The sequence below is a fragment of the Acomys minous genome (assembly GCF_964271855.1).
Source record: "Acomys minous genome assembly, chromosome: 4".
Classification (NCBI taxonomy): Eukaryota; Metazoa; Chordata; class Mammalia; order Rodentia; family Muridae; genus Acomys; species Acomys minous.
In genome coordinates this window covers 44,616,891-44,640,684 of record NC_140486.1, presented here as the reverse complement: position 1 = coordinate 44,640,684, position 23,794 = coordinate 44,616,891, and positions in this window count along the sequence as shown.

The following is a 23,794-nucleotide window of genomic DNA, read 5'->3' as shown; positions in this document are numbered from 1 at the left end:
CTTCCACAGAACTCCCTGAGCTTGGTCTATTGTTTGACTGTGGTTTCTGCATCTGTTTGCATCAGCTGTTGGGTGGAGCCTCTCAGAGGACAGTTATGCTAGGCTCCTGTCTGTAAGCAGAGCAGAGCATCATGATAGTTAGTGTCATGGGTGGGCTCTCTCAGTGAACCTGAAGCTCACTATCTGTCTCAGCTGGACTGGCTGGCCAGCAAGCCCATGGCATCTGGCTCTCTGTGCCAGCTCCACCTCAGTCCATCCATTACGCATTCTCACCTCCACACCTAGCCTTTTATGTAGGATCTGGGGGATCCGAACTCAGTTCCTCATGCTTTCACAGAGAGCACTTCTTCTACTGTGTCATCTCCACAGACTTGCACTCAGACTTCTTCATAAGCACTCGGCTTCACATCAGCCACTTAAATGACTTAGGAGAATCAAGTAGCAGAACATTGCCCTGCTTTGTAAGAAACCAACAATTGTCTTCTAAATGGCCACAGCATTCTGCAGTCTAAGAAGCAATAAATAATGGGGTTCCTGCTGACTGACAGCCTTCCCAACCTTCGACATGTCTGTTATTGAAAATTTTTAACCACTTTGATATATCCGTAGTACTGTCTCATTGATTTAATTCGCATTTATCTCATGATAAATAATATTAAATGTCTTTCCATATTACTGTTTGGTGTCTCTGTCCTCTTCAGTGAAATATTCATCCAGCTGTTTGCCTACTTTTAATTAGGCTGTTTGTTGCCTTGCTGAATTTTAAAAGTTCTTTACATATTTGCTTGCAAACTCTTTATCAAGGATGGGTTTTTAAAAAAAAAACATTTTCCAAATTGGTGAGTTTTCCCTTTTCTAAAATATAATACATGATAGGGGTTAAATTGTGTTTCTCAAAGGCTAGCTCCAAATCTTAACTGCCGGTACCTTTAACGTGAACTTATTCAGAAATGGGTTTTTCACAGATGAAATCAAATTGAAATGAGATAATACTATATTAAATGAAATGAGCTCAAAATTAAATGACTAGTGTCTGTATAAGAGAAAAAAACCAGGGTCACAGAGATGGCTTAGTGGATAAGAACATTTGCTCTCAGCTAGCAGGAAGGCGTACATCCAAATCCCCACGAACTTCATAAGAAGCCAGAAGTTATAAGCCGCTAGCCCCATAGAGACCTCCGTAAGCTGCAGAGACCTAGCTAGCCCAATGCCATACCCTTCCTTAGCTTCCAGCGGCCCATTTCCCTATCATTACAGATGAGATAGGATAAAGGTCTGGACACACACCCAATGGATGACAATTCTGAAGTATGATCCTCTCTCTTTAACTGCGTATTATCTGGCAGTCTTCACTATCAAAATTCAACTCCTTTCCTCACTTATTCACCTTCCTTTCCAACTTCCACAGCTTTGATCCACACTTGGGTTTTTTCTTTTCCTTTTTTTTTTTTTTTTTTTTGGGAGGCGGTGGGGGAGTGGGGTGGTAGGGGGTGTTTGATTTTGGGTTTGGCTTTGGCTTTGGTTTTTTGAGACAGGCTTTCTCTGTGCAGCCTTGGCTGTCCTGTAACTCACTCTGTAGACCAGGCTGGCCTCAAACTCACAAAGATCTACCGGCCTCTGCCTCCAAGTGCTGGGATTAAAGACGTGGGCCACCATTGCCTGGCTCTGCATTCTAAACTTCAAGTGTGGATCTTGTCTTTGGAGAATGACACCTGTGACAGCTCCCCTCCTGGTAGGACTGCAGGCCAGGTGAAGCGAGATGGCTCTGCCAACAGCTTTGGAAAAGTATTTACAGGAACAATGATTAACATCAGCATAAAATGCACTGACTCTGGCATAATAATGAAAAAGCTTCCTTGGGGGGGGGGGGCTCTGCAAATCTATTCATTTAAATAATTCTAGCCACTGAATCTGAGTCCATCTGCCAGACTCCTTTACGTCACTAGCTGCCTGTAGGGGATAAGGCCAAATAACTTGAGTTTTTAAATTATTCAAAACTGAGAGTTCTGCATCCGCACTGTACACAGTCACGCAAGCCTTTCTGCAGTTCTGTCGCTGACTCTTATGAGCAATATTATATCACTCTGACAACCCCGCAGCATTAAGGGCTTTGTTCTCCATCTCAACATCATTAACTCAGCCTTTTATTGGGTAGCTGCTACAGCCTGTCATGGTTACAAATACCACAGAGTATATTAAAGTCATTTTGTGATTAGCTATACATTTGTAACTCATGTAAGTAACTTGTTTACTTAAAAATAAACTTGTCTTGATTCATGGGGCTAGGGGGAATGCAGCCATGAATCTCTGCCATGGTCTCCGTTTCCCACATTACCTGCCACATTTTCCTGACACTGTCGTAAGTCAAGAGTGAATCTCTGCTTCGGGGAACTTTTAACCTGGAAGTGAAAGCTCCTGGGTAAGTGGGTTTCCTTCAGACAGATTTGCAGAGACATCTCATGGTCAAACAACAACATTTCCTAATTATAGGAGAGGAGACAACACACCTGAGCTCCCGGTGAGTGTGTGGGTGGGTGGGGGAACACCAGAGAGCTATGGCTTCGATGCTAAGACTATGTTCCTCCCAGCTACAGGCTGTTGTTTGTCCTGGAATACTTGCTTTTCACTCAGCAGCCTGGTCTGTTTTGTTCCGTGTGAATCATTCAAGTAGAAACATCTTTGATGTATTGCAAAGCAAAATGTCGCAAAACAAAGGAGAATATATATTTTGAATATATATATACATATATATGTATATATATGTGTATATATATATATATTCAAGAGTTTCATTACCAAATTTCTTTTGAGAATACATATGTTTATAATTTATTATTATTGTTGTATTTTAATTAAAAATACAATCACATCACTTTCTCCCTTCATTGTCTTCCCTCTGGCCCCTCCCAGGTCCCTGTCCTCCATTGATCCCTGAATTATGTCCAGTTGTGGTTTTCTGTGGTAGTCTCCATCTGCTGTAAAGCCAATAGCTATGGGTTTAGAATGTAGCTCGGAATTATGCTGGCCTAGAAAAGTGCCAGTACTAGATTCTCTTTTAAAATCCACGACTTCACTAGCACTAGTTAGATGGCGAGGTTTGTAGTACCAGGCATTGTTTCCCACCTGGTAAATGGCTTTAAATCCAACTAGATGGCTTGGTTACCACCATTATAAGTGCCATTTACTGTACCTATATGAATATCTTTCATTATTTCTCATTATTGTGATTCACAGGTATTATAGCTATTAATTGCCAACACCACCCCCAAAGCGTGCACAGTATTTTCTTGTACCATGGGAAATAGATGACAGAAATAAGGTCTTCAGGTTAAATCCAGCTCAATGAATCTGAGTCCTGTATCCTAAGTGTGTGGTGTCTTCAGCAATATGGACTTACCTTTCACCTCTGAGAGACAACCAAGGGCAGCAACCATAATCTATGTTGTTTTGGTGGTCACTTGGACTATCTTGATCAACCCCATGCAGAAGGAAAGTCTTCTGTGCCCAGTATTGGGGATTTGTTAATCTATAGTTATTAGGAGGAGCACTGTCAGCTACAGTGGCCTAACTTTCATAGACATGGCCACAGGTGTGTATTGTGTAAGAATTTAAGTAAATATAAAATAAGATTTCTTGCAGCTTAATCTAAGAACCTTAGTTGTTTGTGTATTTTCTGCTCTTGTACCCTGCTCATCGAATAGGTTTCTTCCATTTTAGAAATAAAAACAAAAGAAAAAAAGCAAAAGCCTGCTTTACTATTGGAAGATGCACGTTGCCAGCTATTATCCAGACAACCAGTGCCATAGCCAGTGACACATACAGTTGCAAAGCATTTGAACTCGTGCTGTCAAGGCACAGAACTGGGGTTCACAGTTTTTCTTCTGGAAACCTCCTTAGGATGCCTCAGTACCACAGCTGCTGCTCCATGTTGCCAGGGCACAGGATTGGATGCTCAGTGTGCCTCAGAAATGTCCTCAATATCCGGCCTCACAGGCTTCCAATGGTCTAAGTTGTTAACATGCAGGCAAACAGTAAACTGTGGCTGCTAAGCAGCAAATTCTAATAACGAAATGAAATTACAAGAATTTTCTTGTAAATCTACACAAAAGACACAAGATTAAAATGCCAGCCATCTTCCCAGAACCCAGTATGCTGCAGTTTTCCCCGTTTGTATCACTACTGGGGGTTTGAGGGAGAATGTTAGCAAAAATCAAAATAGATAAAAATATTTACATCTTTTGGATATCTTTACTCTACAGTCTTCATTAAAAATAGAAAGCATCCAGATTTTTTTCCATCTATAGCTTAAATATCAAAAAGATTCGATTAAGTTAAAGCTTTTCTTCATTAGGATTTACAAGTATTTTTCACGAATGAAAAAATTTTACCACTGAAGTATATTTGTCAATTATAGCAAATTTCCTACAGATAGAGACATGACACGGTATTTCAATGAACAATATGTGGAATGAGGGTGGTGGCTTGAGTGAGAAAGATGCCCCCTAGGCTCACAAATTTGAATAGTCAGGGGCTCTGTTTGAGGGGGTTACTGAACTGTTGTGTATCCTTGGTGGGGTGAGTCACTGGAAACAGGCTTTGAGAGTTTATAACTTACCCTACTTACAAGTCTTTCTCTCAGCTCTCTGCTCTGATGAATCAGTCTGTCCTTCTCTCTGTCCCTCTCCCTCTCCCTCTCCCTCTCACTCTTCCCCTCTCTCCCCCTTCCCCCTCCCCCATCTCTTTCCTCTTGCCAGTAATTGACTTTAGAGGCTCGCACATGCAAGGCCAATGCTCCTCTACCACTGAATTCTGTTCTCAGCCATAAATATCTTTTCTGAGAGAGAGAAAAAAAAATCCCAGTTGTCTGTAAGAACAAACACTAGGAATGACAGAATTCAAATGTCTCATCACTATGCATTTGCTTTATCCACAGTTCAAACTCAAAAATACCAGAAGGACAATCAACATTGTGATTACTGAAGGGAACTTATTTTATTTTTTTGCAGTTTGGCCTGAGGGTGTACCTCACCGAGAATAGCCAAGATATTATATTTTCTTGGAATAGCTCCTTCCCCTATGGTATGTTGGCCAACATATGAGTATTACGTTAGTGTATTTAACATATGTATTTTTTGGAGAGTTTTAAAATTTTGATTTGATTTTGTAACTATGAAAAAATATTTACATAACTCTTAAGTCAAATCCTCACCACAAAGTATTTTCAAAGTATATTTTCTCATAATGTCCCACCTACTTTGTTCTGTAGAATATATTTGTATTTTTCTGCCATCATTTTGAAAATAAATGAAGTATGTTTTGTTTGCTTTTCTCTATACTATCTATTTTTTTGGCCTAACAACATATCCAGTAGATTACATAATTATCTCCTACCATTGCATTTTATCCCTCGTGGCTTAGTTTCCATTGTATGATTCAGCGAGTGTCCTCATTCTCGATGATTCTGTTGTTTCTATAACAAGCACCCCATTTGATATGTGCTTTTATATTTTGCCAGTAAAATGAAAGATACTTCTAAAAATGAGGCTGCCAGCAAGATTGCTCAACAGATAAAGGCACTTGCTGCCAAGCTTGACAACTTCAGTTTGATCTGCAGATCCCACATGGTGGAAAGAGAGAGCTAATTCCCGCAAGTTGTTTTCTGACTCCCATGTGTAAGCCAAGGCACATGTGTACCCCACACATACACATGGAATAACGTATGAATGAATGAACAAATGCAACCTTGTTCTCCAAATGACAGTGTGTGCTTTGTTAAGACAATGCCAATTTCAATTTTGATACCTACCAGAAAAATTCAAAGCTTCTTACTTTTCTTCATCCTTGACAATTTGAACATGCACAATACTTGTATTTAACCCCCATTCTGGGGATGAAATCACAGTTTCCTCTCAGGGTAGTAACTTGCATGTGTCTTATGAAGGAAATCAAACTTCTTCAGATAATAGCCACGTAGAGTTTTGTATGTAAATCTCTCACAGTTTCTTTCACTCATCTTATGCTGATATGCCTTTTTCTTCTGTATTTTTACAATTTCTTCATATTGAGTTGAGTCTTAACTTTTCTTATAATAAGTTGTAAAGCACAAGTCAATCACAAGGATTCCTCAGTCTTTCTGTTGAGTTTCAGATTTTTTGCACAAAGTTTTCTACAGTTTGGCTTTCGTTTGTTCTTTTAAATATTATTTTAGTTAGGCACACATGCAGGCACTGCCCTGGCATCTGGACATAAGGCCTCCTACATTCCAAGGAAGCTCTCTACCACTGAGCTGCATCCAAGGCTTCTCAGCTTCTCACTTTAATACAGGGTCTCATTAAGATAGTTTAGTCTTACAATTAGGCTTAGTTGGTTAGGGGCTAAGATGCTTTTAGATCAAGATAGATGGTTTAAGTTAATAGAGATGAGATATGAATGATATTGATTTTCATTTAGAAATTTAGACCTAACAAGATAGGAAAGATGTTTACTTAAAGTTTGCCAAATACACATAGCCAAATCACTATAAATATATCGTTTATATAATTACTGATTGTCTCGTGGATCTTCCTGCTGTATGTAATTTATTTTATTCATGTGTAATAATACAAATGGAAAAATAAAGTTATCTAAGTTTTATTTAAACTCACTCTGTATCCCAACCATTCCTGAACGCTTTATTCTCCTGCCTCAGTTTCCCAAGTAACCGTAATTAAAAGTTTCACTTCCAAGTCTCAACTTGTTTGTTTCCTTTCACCTATAATCAAATGCATGTGCCTTGACTTGGTTTAACTTTGGATTTTAGTGATATTAATAACTTTCACCATTTTAAGATTAAAGAGGAGTATAGAAATGCATTTAACTTTTTTCCTTTGAATTTTCAATGTCTAGTCCTTCTATCTTAGTGTGTGGTTATGAGAAGTTTGCCCATGATACCTCCCGTTCAGCCTCCATCTTCTCAGTGATAATTCAGAATACTTTTCTCCTGATTCTCTTCCTCCAAAACAATTTTATATCGCACATCTGTATTCCCGGTGACTAAGTTTAGCAAACCCAGCTCGATGTTCAGTAAGTGTTTATCCAGTGAATAAATAAACTGCATTCCTTTTTAGCCATAAATGCAACATTAAATACTGAAATGTATAATCAAAACATTGGTGATGAACAATAAAACATTTTAAAAATAAACTTCCTTTTATCTGGATGTATTTCAAATTCTAGAAAATGACACATGCCACTCAAAGAGAAAACAGTAAAATGAATGACATTATCTTTAAGCACAATTTTTTAAAAGTAGCTCAACCTTGGAGATCTACCATGAGCATAACGTTGAATGTTAGCAATCTGTTTTCAGGCCTTAATGGTTTTATGATACCAAGTAGAGCCCCTTCCCCTTATTGTAGACTCTCATTTAGTGACAATCAGCTACTGATGCTGGTGGTGGCATGGCAGCTGTAGCTCTGTCTTTTTTCTACATTGTCACCAGGTCTGAGAGAAGGTGACAAAGGTAGAAAAACACAGTAGATGTCATAAATTAAAGTGATCAGCTTTGATCATCTTAATAGTATTCTTCCCTCAGTTAGCACTAATGCTGAGTAGAAAACCTGAGACCCTTCCAAACACAGCATCTATCAAAATCCTCCTTGTGGATGGCTCCTTGAGGCTTGCAATAAAAGTATATGAGGTTTCACACTGAAAGGACTTCTGTTCACACTGAAGAGAACAGAAGCAACACAAAAATGCTGCAGCACTGGGCATGTTTTTTTTAAAGCATCACCCTATAAGCATTTAAAGGGAAATACACAAACAAAATACCATTGGGCTGGGGGAATAATAGCATAGCACAGCGATACAAAGTGCTTGGAGTACTTCGGGTTTAAACTCTACACCAAGAGGGCATGGAAAAGAGAGGAAGAGATGGGGAGGAAGAAGATGAGAAGAAAAGAGGGAGAAGAGGAGGCAAAAACATGAGGAGGAGAGGGCGATGCTTAATTGTCACAATCAAAAATGAGTATCTTTTAGTCTAATTTGAAAACAGTAAAACCCAGTTACACATTTACTATGGAAGGGGAGCCAGGCTGACAATTGTCAGCAAAAATAATTGTCATAGTCCACGTAAGAAATTCATCTGCACTCCTACTGAAAACAGTAGCTGTGACTTTGATTTCTATCAAACCACACTGTGCTAGGCATCATTCGTAAGTCTACGTCACGGATGAGGAAGTGGAGGCTTGCTAAAGCTAAGTGTCCTAGTACAAGCAGAATATGAATATAATGTTATGGAACCACAAGGCAGGCATAAAAAGAACTAGACAAAATATATTTGCACTTTATTTCCAAATGGCTACACAGTCATCCTGAAAACCACCAAAAAAAAAAAAATCCAGTTCTTTTTTTCTCACCAATTTTGAGATGTTGCCTTTATTGGGCACCACATTTGCATAAGAAATTGCTTCTAATTCTAGATTATATGGCTGTTCCAAGTGTTCTGAGCTATTTCTGTGCCAATAGCAAACTGTTTTAATTACAAAGGCCTTAATCTTATTTTTGAAATAGTTGAAACTGCCCTTGGATGGTCTTCTATTTCAAACCATTGTCTAGCCATTCTTTCACTTTGTGTGTGTGTGTGTGTGTGTGTGTGTGTGTGTGTGTGTGTGTGTGTGTGTGTGTGTGTGTGTGCAACCAGGGTGAAGTTTGATAGAGCAAAACCCACAGAGCTTCAATAACAAGCATGGTGGATCCTGACCAATGAGCTCTCCTGATTATCCAACATTGGTCAAGGGTCAAGGTGCAGGACATTCACAGTACCGTCAGAAAGCTCTCCAGCGCAATTATCCTTCAAGGTAAATGTGTGTGTGTGTGTGTGTGTGTGTGTGTGTGTGTGTGTGTGTGTGTGTGCGCGCGCGCGCGCGCGCGCGCCCATGTGCTTGTAGAAGCCAGAGGAAGACATCCGATGTCCTGTTCTATCACTCTTTACCTTATCCCTCCTTTTTCCAGTCCTCACAGTGCTGCGGTTAGGAAACCATACTGGGCTTTTTACGTGGGTGCCAGAAATTCACACTCAGCTTCTGCGCGCTCAGTGGGAGAGCTTGCCCACCGAGCCAGCTCCACACCCAGCAATCATTCTCTTTTATTTCACACGTTCATTTCTGCCCGACCTCACAAATACAGTTACACAGCATGAGTTCCTCTGTATCCGGGCTCTTTTGAGCAATATATTTGTTATTACGTTCAAGCTTAATACGTGTCTATACTTATCGTTGACTAGTGTTCTATTACATGGATGGAACTCAATTTCATCTTTGTTGTGCTGCGGAATGAAGGGGGATAGGCTTTCCAAAGCACTCATTTACAGGCTGTTGTGAGAGGAATATTTCTCACGTATGTGAAATAAATACGCAAGGGTGGAATGACTGGACCGTGGTGCCGACTCGACGGTGAAAAGCCAGGACTTCCCACTGAAGTTCTGTCACTTCTTACTCCCACAAGCAACCCACGGGAGGGCCAGTAGACCAACGCCTCGCCAGAGGTTTAATGGTGTCGAATTTTTGTTAAATAGAAAACAGTACATTTATTAATTTAATAGTCAACCAAAACTCAAAAGTTGAATACACTTCAGGATTTACATCTGATGATGTGAAGACTGCAGATATTCAAAGTTCATTAGAGTCGTTCACGGAAGGCACTAAATGACAGTATTAAGGAACAAAGTAGCTGTAATTATGAATCGGCTTTACTGAGAATATTAGGTCATTAAGAGATATGAATAAAGATATGTTTAAGCATGCATTAAAAGTGGCATCAAAATTTTAATACATATATGTAATAATTATGAAAACACTTAGTGTTATGATTTTAATATGTATAAGTTTATAAATTTAATATTTAATGAAGCCAACTACATTTTGATATATGTATTTGCCATTCCAGTGTTTTCTCTTATGAGAGTCTATTCAAACTTTTGCTCATTTTTGGTGGTTTTTCTTTTGTAGCAAGTTTGTAGTAATCCTTTTATTACATAGGAGTCAGATGTATGTAATGTACTTTCTGTCAATGTGTGACTTTCCTATTTATGAATAACTTCCTTTGAGCAATTGAAAATGTGAATTTTGGTTAAAACCATCATTCCAATATTTATCTCATCTTTGACACTTAAGAGATATTTCCAGAAAATTGAACAAAGGATCTCAAGGGTGCCAGGCAAGTGCAGTACCACTGAGATTCATCGACCACACCCCCCCTCCCCCGCCAAATGTAGCTTTCAGTGTAGTGTTGGGTTTAGTTTTGTTAACTAAGACTTTTTAATAGATTAGTTATACCATTTACATTTATTTATATATTAAATATATTTGACCTTAGATCTATGACTGTTTAAAAACACTGAATCAAGGTGCACAAGTAATCAATATAATTATCTTTTGTGTCTGTTTTGCATTTACCTCAATCCTTTTTATTTCATTTTTAAGGCTTGATGGTATTTTTGTCCGAATAGTGTCAATAATAAAGGTTTTAGTAGTAGTCTTTTCATTGATATATTTATGTAAAATCATCATTAACCTTATGTGGAAGAGTTCTTTTCTATCATGGCATACTCTTGCCAATTTTTAAATTATATATCTCCTGTTCCTCTTAGTTAAGAATCATAAAGCAATAAACAAGTTATGATTTTTAAATATTTTTCCATTCTGTTCTTTTTCGACAATTATACTCAATCAACAGTTTCAGAATGTTATCATTGTGAATTTTATGCTTAAGGTTTGTCTCTAGAGGGTAAAATATATCTGAGGCTCAACTCTGGCCTATTTTAAGTCATTAGTGATTGTTACAAATAAATAAATGACCTATATTTTTCCTTATTTTTCTTTGACATTTCACCATGTTAATTTTCCCATTTACAAATATTATAGAAGTTAATATGCATAACTTAATGGGAATAGATCCTTAGTGTTTTCCACAATTGTTTCCTACAAAGCTGAGCCTTTAGAATTGTGGCTATGCCATATAAATGTACACCTCTAGCATACAGTAAGGAGTATAGGATAGTAGATTCTGACTCTGCTACTTGCTATCTGTAAGGCTATTTATTATCCAATTATCTCAGCTCCACAAGCTTTAGATTCCTTTGCTCTAATGTAGTTAGTAGGATTGGCATTTTAGAATCAATGCAAAGACTATCAATGATTGGCATTAAATACTTAAGATACCGAGAGATCAAGTATTCAATGCATTTTCAACTGTTGTAGGGAATCTATGGTGCCTTGAGATGGCATCCATGGACCCAGGTTAGGCATCGTGGACTTGCTATCTTCCTCTCTGCTGGGCAACAGTAACATGGAAATGTGACATCGCTGATTGGGCGGGCTTCTGTGAGCTTTGATGGAAAGCATTTTGTGGTCTGGTGCGTCTTTATACAGAAACATTAATTAGTAGAATTCACTGTGGGTTCACCGACATTTAATTAACTGGATTAATTGAATTTCCACTGATTACAAAATGTATGACAGCATCAAGTTAAAGGGAGTAGATTACAGCTATAGTTATAAATGTTCTCTTCTGTGAGGGCTCTTGTCTTCTAATACCCCAAGTGACAAAGAAGTCTACTGAAAATGGCCATCATTATGGCATACTTCTTTACTCATCACCTGGACCTCATGACACTTCTGTGAGGCTGCAGAATTAGACTCAGCGACTGTCTCTGGAGGTCAAGTCAGTGTGACAGGCTGTTTTTTTTCCCTTTGGATGTTCATTTGGAGATATTCAAACCAAGGGATGGTTGCTTCTAAAACAATAAAATTATCTCCTCTATTAAAAAAACAAAGAGTCTACTTGGAAAAAATAAAATGGAGAAAAGCAAATAACAACAAAACATGGTTGTTAGCACATATTGACATATACTGACATTTAAAACACCAAGATACACACTGAGGTATGTCCTCAAAATCATACACATAAAAGTCTTGCAGGTATATGATAACATTATCGTTAGTGGTGTTATTGGTTTTTTTATTCAGTTTATACAATGAAGTAAATAAGGATTCAAAGAAGTGAAGTAACTTTTCTAAATTCACCAAGCTATAAACGAAGTTATCCATAGCCATAACTTCTACAGAAAAGCATATATCCACACACAGTTTGGTTGAGAGCAAAGGGATGGAGATAGAATTTGGATATTAAGTACTTTGTGTCTATTTGTTGTTATGATAAAATCATCAAATGAATTTAATCATTCTGAATATAGAGAAAAGCAAGACTCAAGTAAGTAGTTGATTTGCTCAAAACTGTTAAACAGTAAGCGTCCAAGCTCATGCATTTATGATTTAGAACATAGGGTCTTTCCAATATTTTTCTTTCTCAGCTAAAGTTTCTCTTGCTGCAAATAAACACCATGACCACAAAGCAATTTAGAGAAAGGGGGAACTATTTGGCTTGTATTTCCACATCACTGTTTATTACCAAAAGAGGTCAGAACAGGAATTTAAGCAGGCTAAGAACCTGGAAGAGTGCTGCTTCCTCTACCTTCCTCAGCCTCCTTTCTTATAGAACCCAGGGCTGACCACCAGCCTAGGGATGGTGCCACCCATAGGGGATGGTAATTCCCTCTGTTGATCCTTAATTAGGAAAATGCCTTACAACTGGATCTCATGGAGGCAACTCCTTAACTGAGCTCCTCTCTCCAGTGAAATCAAAATGACACAAAACTAGCCAATACAATAACCCTGTGTCATTTTTCAATAACTTAGAAATCACATCAAGGCTGATATTTAGGCCTTTGACGTCTAGACATTAAAATTTTGGTCACTACATAATAGATATAAAAATTTTATAAACAAAGCTTTTATTGCATTTGTTATATAATATAATATAATATCACACCTGATTTAGTAGAAGCTCAGCAGGGACTCAGAAGATATTTTTAATGAATGAGTGTGCATGGAAATGTTAAGAATCCTACACTCCTACTGTGCGTGTAGGTATGCTGTGCACTTTTCTGAAGACAATTGTTTCTATTGTCTTATGAAACAGCGCTGAGTGTGACAGTGAAGTGATGTCATAACCAATATGCATGAACACAAGATGAACAGCGCGTTACAAGAGATGGCAGGAACACACTTTTGGAAACTGAAAAATGCAAAGATGAGTGGTAACCTAGTTAGTACATGTGAGAGGATAAGATCCTAATCTGGCAGGGAGAAAGACGGAAAAGGAACCAGCTTACTCTGGAGAACCCACTATAGCTGATGAGGTGGGCAACCTCAGGCCCCTCTGCAACTGAAAGTGAAGTTGCTGCTACAGAGAGAACGGCTGCTTGAAGGAGCTGACTCTATTTCCACATGGCCGCCCTTCCCACTAAGGCAACAATTGTGAGTTAACTCTCTGCGGAAGGAAAGAGGATCTTGAGACTGGAGAATGCTTAATGCATTGTGATGTGACAGAATAAACACTCTCTGGTCACGGAAAGGCAAGCCGCATAACTAGTGCACATAAGAACAGTTCAAGATTGGTGAAGAGAATGGATTTCTATGGGAAAAGATTCCTTACTCCTGCCTTTCACTCACTGGCCAAGGTCAGAGAGGCTGCTGACCCTGTGGAACTTAAGCTTTGACACACAACATCATTATGAAATGCAGGGGCACTTTAAGGAGTCTGGACCTGTCTGTCATTCTGCCTTAGCTCAGAGCATCTTTTTCTTGGGCCCCAGGGAAATTCTTCTTATCTCTCATTCACAGTAACATGGTGGGTCCCTGGTGATGATGACAAGATAAGTGAACTGCAAGGTGTAGCTTGATTTAGGGCAATGCACTGATTAGAAAAAAGGAGAAAGCAGTCAATTTATTAAGACATAGAGCTAGCATGAGAGACTCCTGCATAAAAAAATTTTTTTCCTGAAATGCTACACTTCTATTCACTTTGGACACATTGTATCTCCATGTTCTAGAAGTAACCCAAAATCCATAGTCTTTACAACAACTACTTGCTGTAGAGTACTGTAATAATAAACAATTATTACTCTTATATTCTACAGACACTATGGGGGTCTGGATCTAATAAGGTTATATCCATAGCTAAGTCTGAACCCTTCCCCAAAGATAAGCTTTACTTTATAAACTATTTAATGAGATCATTATTTTTGTGTGTGCATTGTATGTGTATACACACACACACACACCTATATATGCACACCCTTGTGTACATAGGTATGTGTACATGAGCATGCATGTGAAGGCCAAGGAGTAGCTTCCTCAATAACTCTCCACCTTATTTTTTTGACACAGAATCTTTCACAGAGCCTGAAGCTAAGGCCAACCTTCCTGGCTTTGCCTCTCCAGGGTTTTGCTTACAAGTTCACATCGCATTAGTTCTGGGATTCTGAACTTAAGTGGATCCTCATGCTTCTAAAGAAGTCACTTCAGCTTGTTCTTCATGTGGGCCCACTAACAATGGGAGTAGGTGCTGCCTCTGACTCTCTTGCCTGCATTTAAATCCCTTTCCCTTAGCTGGGCTGCCTTGCCTGGCCTCAGGGGAGAGGATGCATTTAGTCCTCCTGTGACTTGATGTGGCATCAGGAGTTCCTACCCATGGGGCAGGGCCTCCCCTTCTCTTAGGAGAAGGGGAAGAGGTGGAGGAAAGGGGACTAGAGGGTAGGACTGGGAGGAAAGGAGAGAGGGAGCTTCCATCTGGCTGTAAAGTGATTAAATTAATTAACAAAAAAAGACATCACTTTACTACTTCACTAATTGAGCCAATTTTTTTATCCCAGAATTAATTGTACTTTCTAATAAACACTTTATGCTTATTTGGCCACTAATTTGTTTTGTCTTTTCCTTTTGATCAGAAAATATAAAAACAATCTTATATCAATTCAAGAAAACTTTGAAAATATAAAAAATATTAATTTTATTTTGCTACTTTCATTTTCAATTACTTTAATGAAAAACACATTGCACATTTGAGAAAATTATATTTTTCAATTCTTTGAAGTAATTTTACCAATTCAATTCACAATATGTGAAAATCTTGATTATAATAGCAGTGATTTGCTAAAGTAAGACAAATTAGGTATTATACAAATTTATGAATTATATTTTTCTGTATGTTTATTTCTTATAAACACATCATTAGTTCATTCACAGAATGTGGAGGTCTACTCTATAGGTACTTTATTTAAGCATCTTTTATATTTCGCCAGTATTCATGTGTATCAATAGCAAAGCATATTCATGGTTTTCAGTCTTGTCATCGTGAAGGTGCTCATCAAGGCAGAAAGTATAACTCATTTCCATTTTACACTTGGCTTATTTGGTATGGAACATACACATATTTAAGAATAATGGCCTTTGAGGCCTTGCTAGACTCCCTACTTTTTAACAGCTGACCTTATCAAAAACTGCCGCACAACACATTCCTCTTCGCCTTTGGGGGGTGTTTTCATTCTTCCTTCCAAGCAGCCACAGGCAATGTTGGACCAAGATCTAGGCTCAAGGTGTCACTGCAGGCTGAAACAGTGTAAGGTATCACAGCCCGATGGGCTGACTTGGGATGTGCTGAAGGCTGAAAGTTCCTTTTTGTTTGTTTGTTTTGTTTTGTTACTTTATTCATATTATATCTCAGTTGTTATCCCATCCCTTGTATCCTCCCATTCCTTCCTCCCCCCTCCCCCCCCCCCACTTTCCCCCTCCTCTCCTCCCCTATACTGTGACTGAGGGGGACCTCCTCCCCCTGCATATACCCATAGGGCATGAAAGTCTTCACTTACCAGGAAAGTGGGACAGAAGGGAGGACATCCTATTGGGACTCTAGGTGAGAGAAGCATGGGAGAATGGGGAAATAGAAGGATCCAGAGGGTCCTAGAAACCTACAAGAAGAACATTATGATGGGAAGATCTGGGTCCAGGGGTCCTGCTCAAATTATGGCACCATCCAAGGACAATACATGCAGTAAACTTCAAACCCCTACCCGGATCTAGCCAATGGGCAGAACATTCTCCACAGTTGAGTGGAGAGTGGGGATTGACTTTCACACGAACTCTGGTACCTCATATTTGACCATGTCCCCTGGATGGGGAGGCCTGGTGGCACTCAGAGGAATGCTGATAGCAGGCTACAAAGAAGAGACTTGATACTCCATGGGCTGGAAGTTCCAAGAGCTCCCTCCACAGCAAGTTCACTAGAGGCTGTGCAGGGGACACTTTCACAGCAGGTGGCTGCTGGTGGCACTAGTTGCTGAAGCCTCTACGTAGCTAAAACCTTGTGAATCTAGGAAAATAGGCTGGCCTTATCCATCCTAAGGATCTGTCTCTCCTCCCCAACCCCAGTGCAAAACTGAGAACGTTGCTGCACCCCGGAGGTCACTCACTCCCACCCCTCCCCCAGGACCTCTTGAACTAGATTCTAGATCTCACAAATCCTGCATGGCAGGCCTACTCAGGTGACCCCCACCAACACCTGACAGACGTGAAAATGCACACTGGTACTATTTGGGGTGTACCATTTGAGGGTGAGTGACGGAGTCAATTCAGTTCAAGGTAGAGCTCTCTGGCTTGGCTGTGAGGGGAAGACACAAGACCTTTACCCAACAACGCCCTTCCCACCCCACCCCCCGCCCCATGTGTCCTCAGCAAGGAAGGTGAGCCCCCCATAGCTGGAGCAGTGACTGGAGGGCCTGCTCAGAGTCCAGTTTCCTTTGGAAATATTTCAAAAACTGCCAGAAAGTTCCTTACCCCCTGAACGTCTGCAGACGTTCAACGACTAGAGAAAGGTGACGTAAGGAGTGCCGCGCTCCTGAGCTGTCTATATCGTGGTCTTCATGAAGCAGTGGTTGCTGTGTCATTCTCTGTAAATGGTCAGCGAGACAGGCTCTTTTTTTAAAAGACGGAGGCACTATCAAGCTCTCCTACCCTCCTGCACTGGGAATGCCTGAGCCATTACCAAACCAAGAGAAAGTACTGGGTGCCACAGGGTGACTGATGGCCCATTCCTATCTGAGCCATTATTCTTCAAGACAGGCATAGAAGTCGAATGCCCCACAGTGCTGGGATATGTACATATATATCCTGTCCGCGTGGATGAGCTTGTGATTTAGTGCTAACAAACATATCGCTGGGAGACAAATAGATGTGCTAATGGGCGAAGATTTAGGCTGAGGAAAGAGTCATCAGTCTCCTCAGCTGCAAGGGTCATTTTGCCTTACTGTCTTGCAATGTGATATTTTTTTTCCAGTCAGTTTTTTATTGCGCGTGCATACTTTTCAGTTTTTATACATTATAGTTCCAAGTTGAATTTCTCCTATAATCTTGCACATTTAGTGGTTACCAGGATTTTTTTTTTTTGCCACAAACTCTTAACATTCTCTCTGTAAATCTATTTACCTGTCTACCAAACCAGCTCTCATATAACCACTATACTTTTGAAGGAGGGAAGCAGCCAGTTGTTTCCTATACTGGTCTCCAACTGTTGCAAAAATAAGTTTTTGTTGTTTGGGGTTAAAAGCTACACAAATCTGTAGGCATAAGAATCTGTAGGTGTTAGAATGTAGTTAGCTTAGTAAAAGGGAGAGTGTGAGTTCTTTTTCAAGATCCATAAACTCTTTAACCCATAGTACTTGGCTAAGTTTCTTGTGCCAGGCATGATTTTCCTCTTGGTGAGCAGGCCTTATGTCCAGTTAAAGAGCTCTTGGTTACCACCAAGATACAAATGCTACCATTGCACTTTTAGGGTTACTGTGCCAGGCACATGGCTGAGTAAGACCACTGGTTGCTTCGCTCCTTCAAAAGCCTTCATGGTACCTTCTGGTCCTCAGGAAATAGGCCTTAAGACCCAGCTCAGACCCTCTGGGTTCTGGATCCAAAGTGCATAGTGTCTCCAGCAATAGAAAGTTGCCTAAAACTCCTGGGAGGTAAACAAAGGCAACTGCAATAGCCTTTTATTTGGGGTGAACCTCTTTGACTCCCTGACCAACAATTTATCACATGGAGGGGCGTCTCAGGTATGGTATTGAGGGTTTTGTTAGACAGTCTATGAGTGTAAGGGACACATTGCCAGTCCAGGTAGCCATGTTTTATTTAAACTTATACATATACACATAGGCTTATATAAATTATATGTATTTTAAGGTAAATAACAATATGATTCATTATTTAGACATCCTTAGAGTTAATTTACCCTTCTCCTTCCCTCCTCTTCTGTGATAACCATCCTCCTTCTCTGATATAACCCCTGCTCTTTTTCCACCTCTGCCTTCAAATTAATATAAAAATTTTTATTGTATATTCCTATTTAACATATCCTGGACCCAACTAAACCTCTGATTACACTTAAGATGTGAAATAGGATCACAGGTTTCCTTAAGGAACTATACCAAGCACTCATGCTACATGACAGAGAGACTGATACAGAATTGCAGAATGACTAAAGGCTCAGCTAAAGTTACCTCTGCATAGTGAATGTAAACATGTTTTTGTTTCGATCCCAAGTGTGGGATGTGAAACAGACTTGTCTTAGGGTGTGTGGTGTTTTTCCACTGAAAACAGACTCCTGAGAGAACAGGTGATGTTGGTCCACTAGAACAGGAACTGCCTCTTGTGGGGGCATGGTCTTTGCCAACTGATAAAGATCATGCTATGGATATATATATATATATACCTATCTTCTCAGAGCCCAAAACAAGAGGTGGGACTTTTTGGTCTCAGTATCATGTTCTATTGTTTGGCTATTCATCACTCCTCTTTGAGATGCTCCTTGAGAGAACTGTTCAGCAAATGCTTCAGGGTTCTGGCTGCTGCCCTGGGTTCCTGTGGCTATGGTTGCAGTCACCTTTACTGAATTGCTGGTTCGCTCTTTAATGGGGCTGCTGGAATCCTGCCGACTACACAAGCAAAATTGCTCCAAGGAACTGAGTCTAAAATGGTCTACATTTTATCAACATTTAAAAAAATAATACTAAAATCAGTTTTCAAAAATTCAAAGGCTACACCTCTATGCATCCCTGGAAACATGGAGCCCCTGGAACTTTGGGGGACAATTGCAATGGATATTTAAAGACAGTTTCAGAGATATAGCAAAAAACGAGTTTAGGAAAATAAGAAATACATCTGATTTGGATCTTTTCTCATTAATACACATAACTAACACTTGATTGTGCTGGATAGTTTTTTTTTTACATCAATTTGATACAAGATAGAGTCATTTTTGGAAAAAGGATTCCCTCAATTGAGAAAATTACAGGCTTGGGGGCAAGAGTGCGGTTTGTTTTCTTAGTGGTTGGACGATGATGTAGGCGGGCCCTGCTCACTGTGGGCGGTGCACCGACTTTAAGAAGGCAGGCTAAGAAAGCCATGGGGAGCAAGCCAGTAAGCAGCACCCCTTCATGGCCTTTGCCTCTCAGTTCCTTTCTCCAGGTTCCTGTCCAGAGTTGCTGCTTTGACTTCCCTGTATGATGAACTACCACTTATAGGAATAAAGAAATCCTTTCCTCCTCGAGTTGATTTTGGTTACAGTGTTTTATTACAGCCATAGAAACCCTAGGACACCAACTGTTCTTAATGCACCAGTCACTGTGCATAGTCTTATAATCGCACTAGCTGCCTTTTATTTTTTAATTACTTTAATTTTAAGTGGCAGATGATAACTGTGCATATTTTGGGAATGCAGTGTGATGTTTCTACATAATGCTATATATGCTCAGTACCACAGTTTTGCAAAAAGAAATGACGAAACTCCATAATTTCTATAAGTTTCCTAAGAGCAAGATGGAAGGGACAAGATGTGACCTCCCAAATGATGTCACTGTGGCACCCACAGTCTTAATGAGACTATCTACCTCTCCAATAGCGTTGTAACAGATGTCAGACCCACCTGGACAGCTGGGTTATACTCCCACTGCTTCTCCTGGACCCTGAAACCACAGTGGGACAAACAGCCCAAACATCAGCTGAACCACCAACCATCCTGATGAATTTGGATAAATTTTGTTATGTATACCTCATTATTTGATATAGAAACAATAAAAAAAATCTTGCTGGTACAGTTGTTGTGAAATTTAAAGATGTACTTGCAAAGCATTCAGAAGAATTTCTGACACATAGCAAGAGTTTAATGAGTGTTTGCAATTATCTTTTCTTCTTCAGGGGAAATTTAATCAATTAGTAATACAGTTTTAAATTGGCTTTCCATGTAATTTAGAATGAGCTGGAGATGTGACAATTTTATCTTTATCAGATATTTCCATTTTTCCTTATACTGCAGGGTTTCTGAGTTTCCAGAGATGATAATCATTTGCATTGTGACAAGTTTCTTTCTTTCTTTCTTTCTTTCTTTCTTTGTTTTTCTATGATGCTTCTAAAGACTTCTGGATAACCAGATTCCTCCACCCAAAAGACAATCACCATGATTTTTTCATTCAGAATTATTTGAACCTTCCATGATGCTAATAGTTTATATTAACAAAGCAATTCTTAATCACAAAGCCAACAGGAACATTATCAAGTTTAACAGAAACCACCCTTTTGCTCATGAATTCTCCAGTCTTCCCTCCAACTCTCTGCTAGCCCTATCAGTTAGATTATTTGCCTTCACCTACATGTGGTACCCATCTCAACCACACATATCTTCTTACTTACCTGTTGATTTCTCCAGTTGCCAAGCAATTGTTGTATAATGCATCTGCATAAACACTAAGTCTAATTTTCAATGAATATCAGGTGTATTTTTCCTTCGGGATTAACCAGGAAGAGAAATTGGGTGTGTGCTGCCTTTGTCTTCCATCCATTTATTTTTAACCTCATTTTTCTCTAACTACAGGCTCCAGGCCTTCACTGAATACTTCTGTGTTTTATAATGCTTGAGATTCTACTGTTTCTCTCTACACCAATTCCTCACATGCATTGCTCTCTTTGTCTCCCATTGAAGGTGTAATCATGTGTTCTCAATTTGATTTCACTGTGACTGAGAATGTGTGTGTGTGTGTGTGTGTGTGTGTGTGTGTGTGCGTGTGCGAGTGCGTGTGTGTGTGTGTGTGTGTGTGTGTGTGAGAGAGAGAGAGAGAGAGAGAGAGAGAGAGAGAGAGAGAGAAGAGAGAGAGAGGATAGCTAGATAGATATAGATAATAAATTATATATAGATATATGATAGATAGATAGATAGATAGATAGACAGGTATAGATAGATTATGGATGGATTGACAGACAGAGAAACATAGATATTGATAGTATTCTGGGTCACAAAGAAACTCTGCAATCTCCATAGCTTGTAGCAAAGCAGCAAAGATTTATTTCTCACTTCCTTTATTTCCAAATTGCCGTTGAGGACTGGGCTCCCTCTACATACCTACTTAGAAACAGACACTAGCGAGGACTTTTGTTATGTTCTTCTTTGCTGTCAGTTGCAGAAATAAAGTATTGACAAAGAGCAACTGAGTAGAGTTTACTTTGGCATAGAGGTTATGGTTCATCATCATCAAGGGAAACCAGGGAAGGTCCCAAACAACAAAAACCTAGAGATAGAAACAGAAGCAGAGATAAGGGAGGACATTGCATCCTGGCTTGCTCCCCATGGCTTGATTGGCTTGCGCTCTTATACAACCCAGGGGTCCCTTAACCCACAGTGGGCTGTGCCTTCCCACATCAATCATTAATCAAGAAAATGCTTCACAGGCTTGCCAGCAGGCTAATCTAATGAAAGCTGTTCTGCAGCTGAAGGTCCATCTTTCCAGGGATGGCTAGTTTTTGCCAAGTTGCCAAAAAGCCAACAAGCACAAATATCTTACAGTATCACAATCTCACATGTGACTTTAGGACTTGCTAAGGCAGAAAAGAGGAAAGTGGGAGTGGAGTCCGGGCTGGTTTACAGGCGTACTGTAACATAACACCCTGATCACCTGCTTATACTTTGCTAAAAGAAAGTCTTGTTGGTTTACTTATGTTCCACCATCACCATCTTTAAAATGTTAATATTTAAAGAAAGGGCCTTAAAGTTTCAGTTAGCACTGGATTTCCCCCACAAGTCATGTTGTGTAACTAATTGCATAGGTGCTCCTATGGCCTTGCATTTTACCCATAATCCATGGTGCTAATTGCCCCACCCTCCTTTTAACTTCTCCTGAAATCCCCAAAACATCTCTCTCCAAACCTCATGTCCTCTTTATTAATAGCCCATTGAGTCTAGTTAATGCTGCCAGTACATGGATGGTGGTAGGGTCACCTTCTAGGGCATGAAAAACTTACCAAAGGCCATCTGAACCAAACAACAGTGTCTCTCCTCACCTCTAAAGCAACTATGTTCCATTAGCTCCTTAGATAGGGATTGGAACATCAGAAGCCCCTCCCCTCCAAGATGGAGTTTGTAATTGGCTTGGTCTCCTGCAGATCTTAGGAAGGTAAACACAGCTTCTGTGAGTTTATGTGTATGAGAGTCATGTTACCAAAGACTAGTATTTCATATCTTGTCTCTCCATCAATCTGCTAGTTCTATTTCCACCATCACTTTGTTTATACAATGTTCTCTGAGTCTGGGATAAGGGCAGTGATATAGACGTTTCATCTATGAATCAGCATTTGCAGTAACTTATTTTCAGCAATTTTAATAGATATGAATCTCTATATTAACTCATACTCCCTGTACAAAGAAACTTCTCTAAGCAAGGTTGAGATCCATAGATGTAAATGTCAATATTTATAAGTCAGCTTGATATGACCATTTAATAAAATAATATCAAGAGGTTCGCCCTAGGGTCTATGACATCCCTAGCCATGAGTTTTCTTCATGTTTACAATAGCAGGTGTTCATTCCTTCCTGCTGTGCAGGCCTCAAATCCAATCAGAGAGTAACTGATTGTTCGACTTACAGTCACACCACTGTTGCACAAGTGACTGCATCTTGCCTAACAGGTTTGTATTGTAGCACTCGGTGAGTTTTCTCTGCTTGCAGCCTGCATATTCCCTTCCAGCGCTATGAAATCTAGTCGTCATGGAGAGATATTACAGGTCAGGCCAAGTTTGTTTTCTCAGTGTTCTGCAACCAAAGCATGTGGTATCAACCAGCAGCCGAGTAAGATCACCTAGTTATGATTTCAACCAAAAGCAGTGAAAATAGTCTGCATTGTTTTAGGTGCCACTGGATCCTCTCTGGTCAATAGCTTTCAGAGGCATAAATTATGATAGGCATGAGATTTTCATTTAATAATTTATGTCTTCCTGTAGCAGCAATGTATTTCTGTACAGGTCACTATTGTTCAGTCTCTCCACCCTCCTCTCTCCATATGTGTGTGTGTGTGGGGGGGAGATAATAGGTAATATATATGGCTAAGGTAATATGTAGGCTGCTACCTTATATTATGTTATATTATATTATTATATTATATTATATTATATTAGTGGGGTTTCTTAAGTTTTTTATACATTCTTTTTTTTTTTACTTTATTAATTTATTCTTGTTACATCTCAATGGTTATCCCATCCCTTGTATCCTCCCATTCTTCCCTCCCTCCCATTTTCCCCTTATTCCCCTCCCCTATGACTGTTCCTGAGGGGGATTACCTCCCCCTGTATATGCTCATAGGGTATCAAGTCTCTTCTTGGTAACCTGCTGTCCTTCCTCTGAGTGCCACCAGGCCTCCCCCTCCAGGGGACATGGTCAAAGGTGAGGCACCAGAGTATGTGAGAAAGTAATATCCCACTCTCCACTCTACTGTGGAGAGTGTTCTGTCCATTGTCTAGATCTGGGTAGGGGCTTAAGGTTTACCACCTGTATTGTCCTTGGCTGGTGCCTTAGTTTTATACATTCTTAATTTTGGATAATTCATGCACTG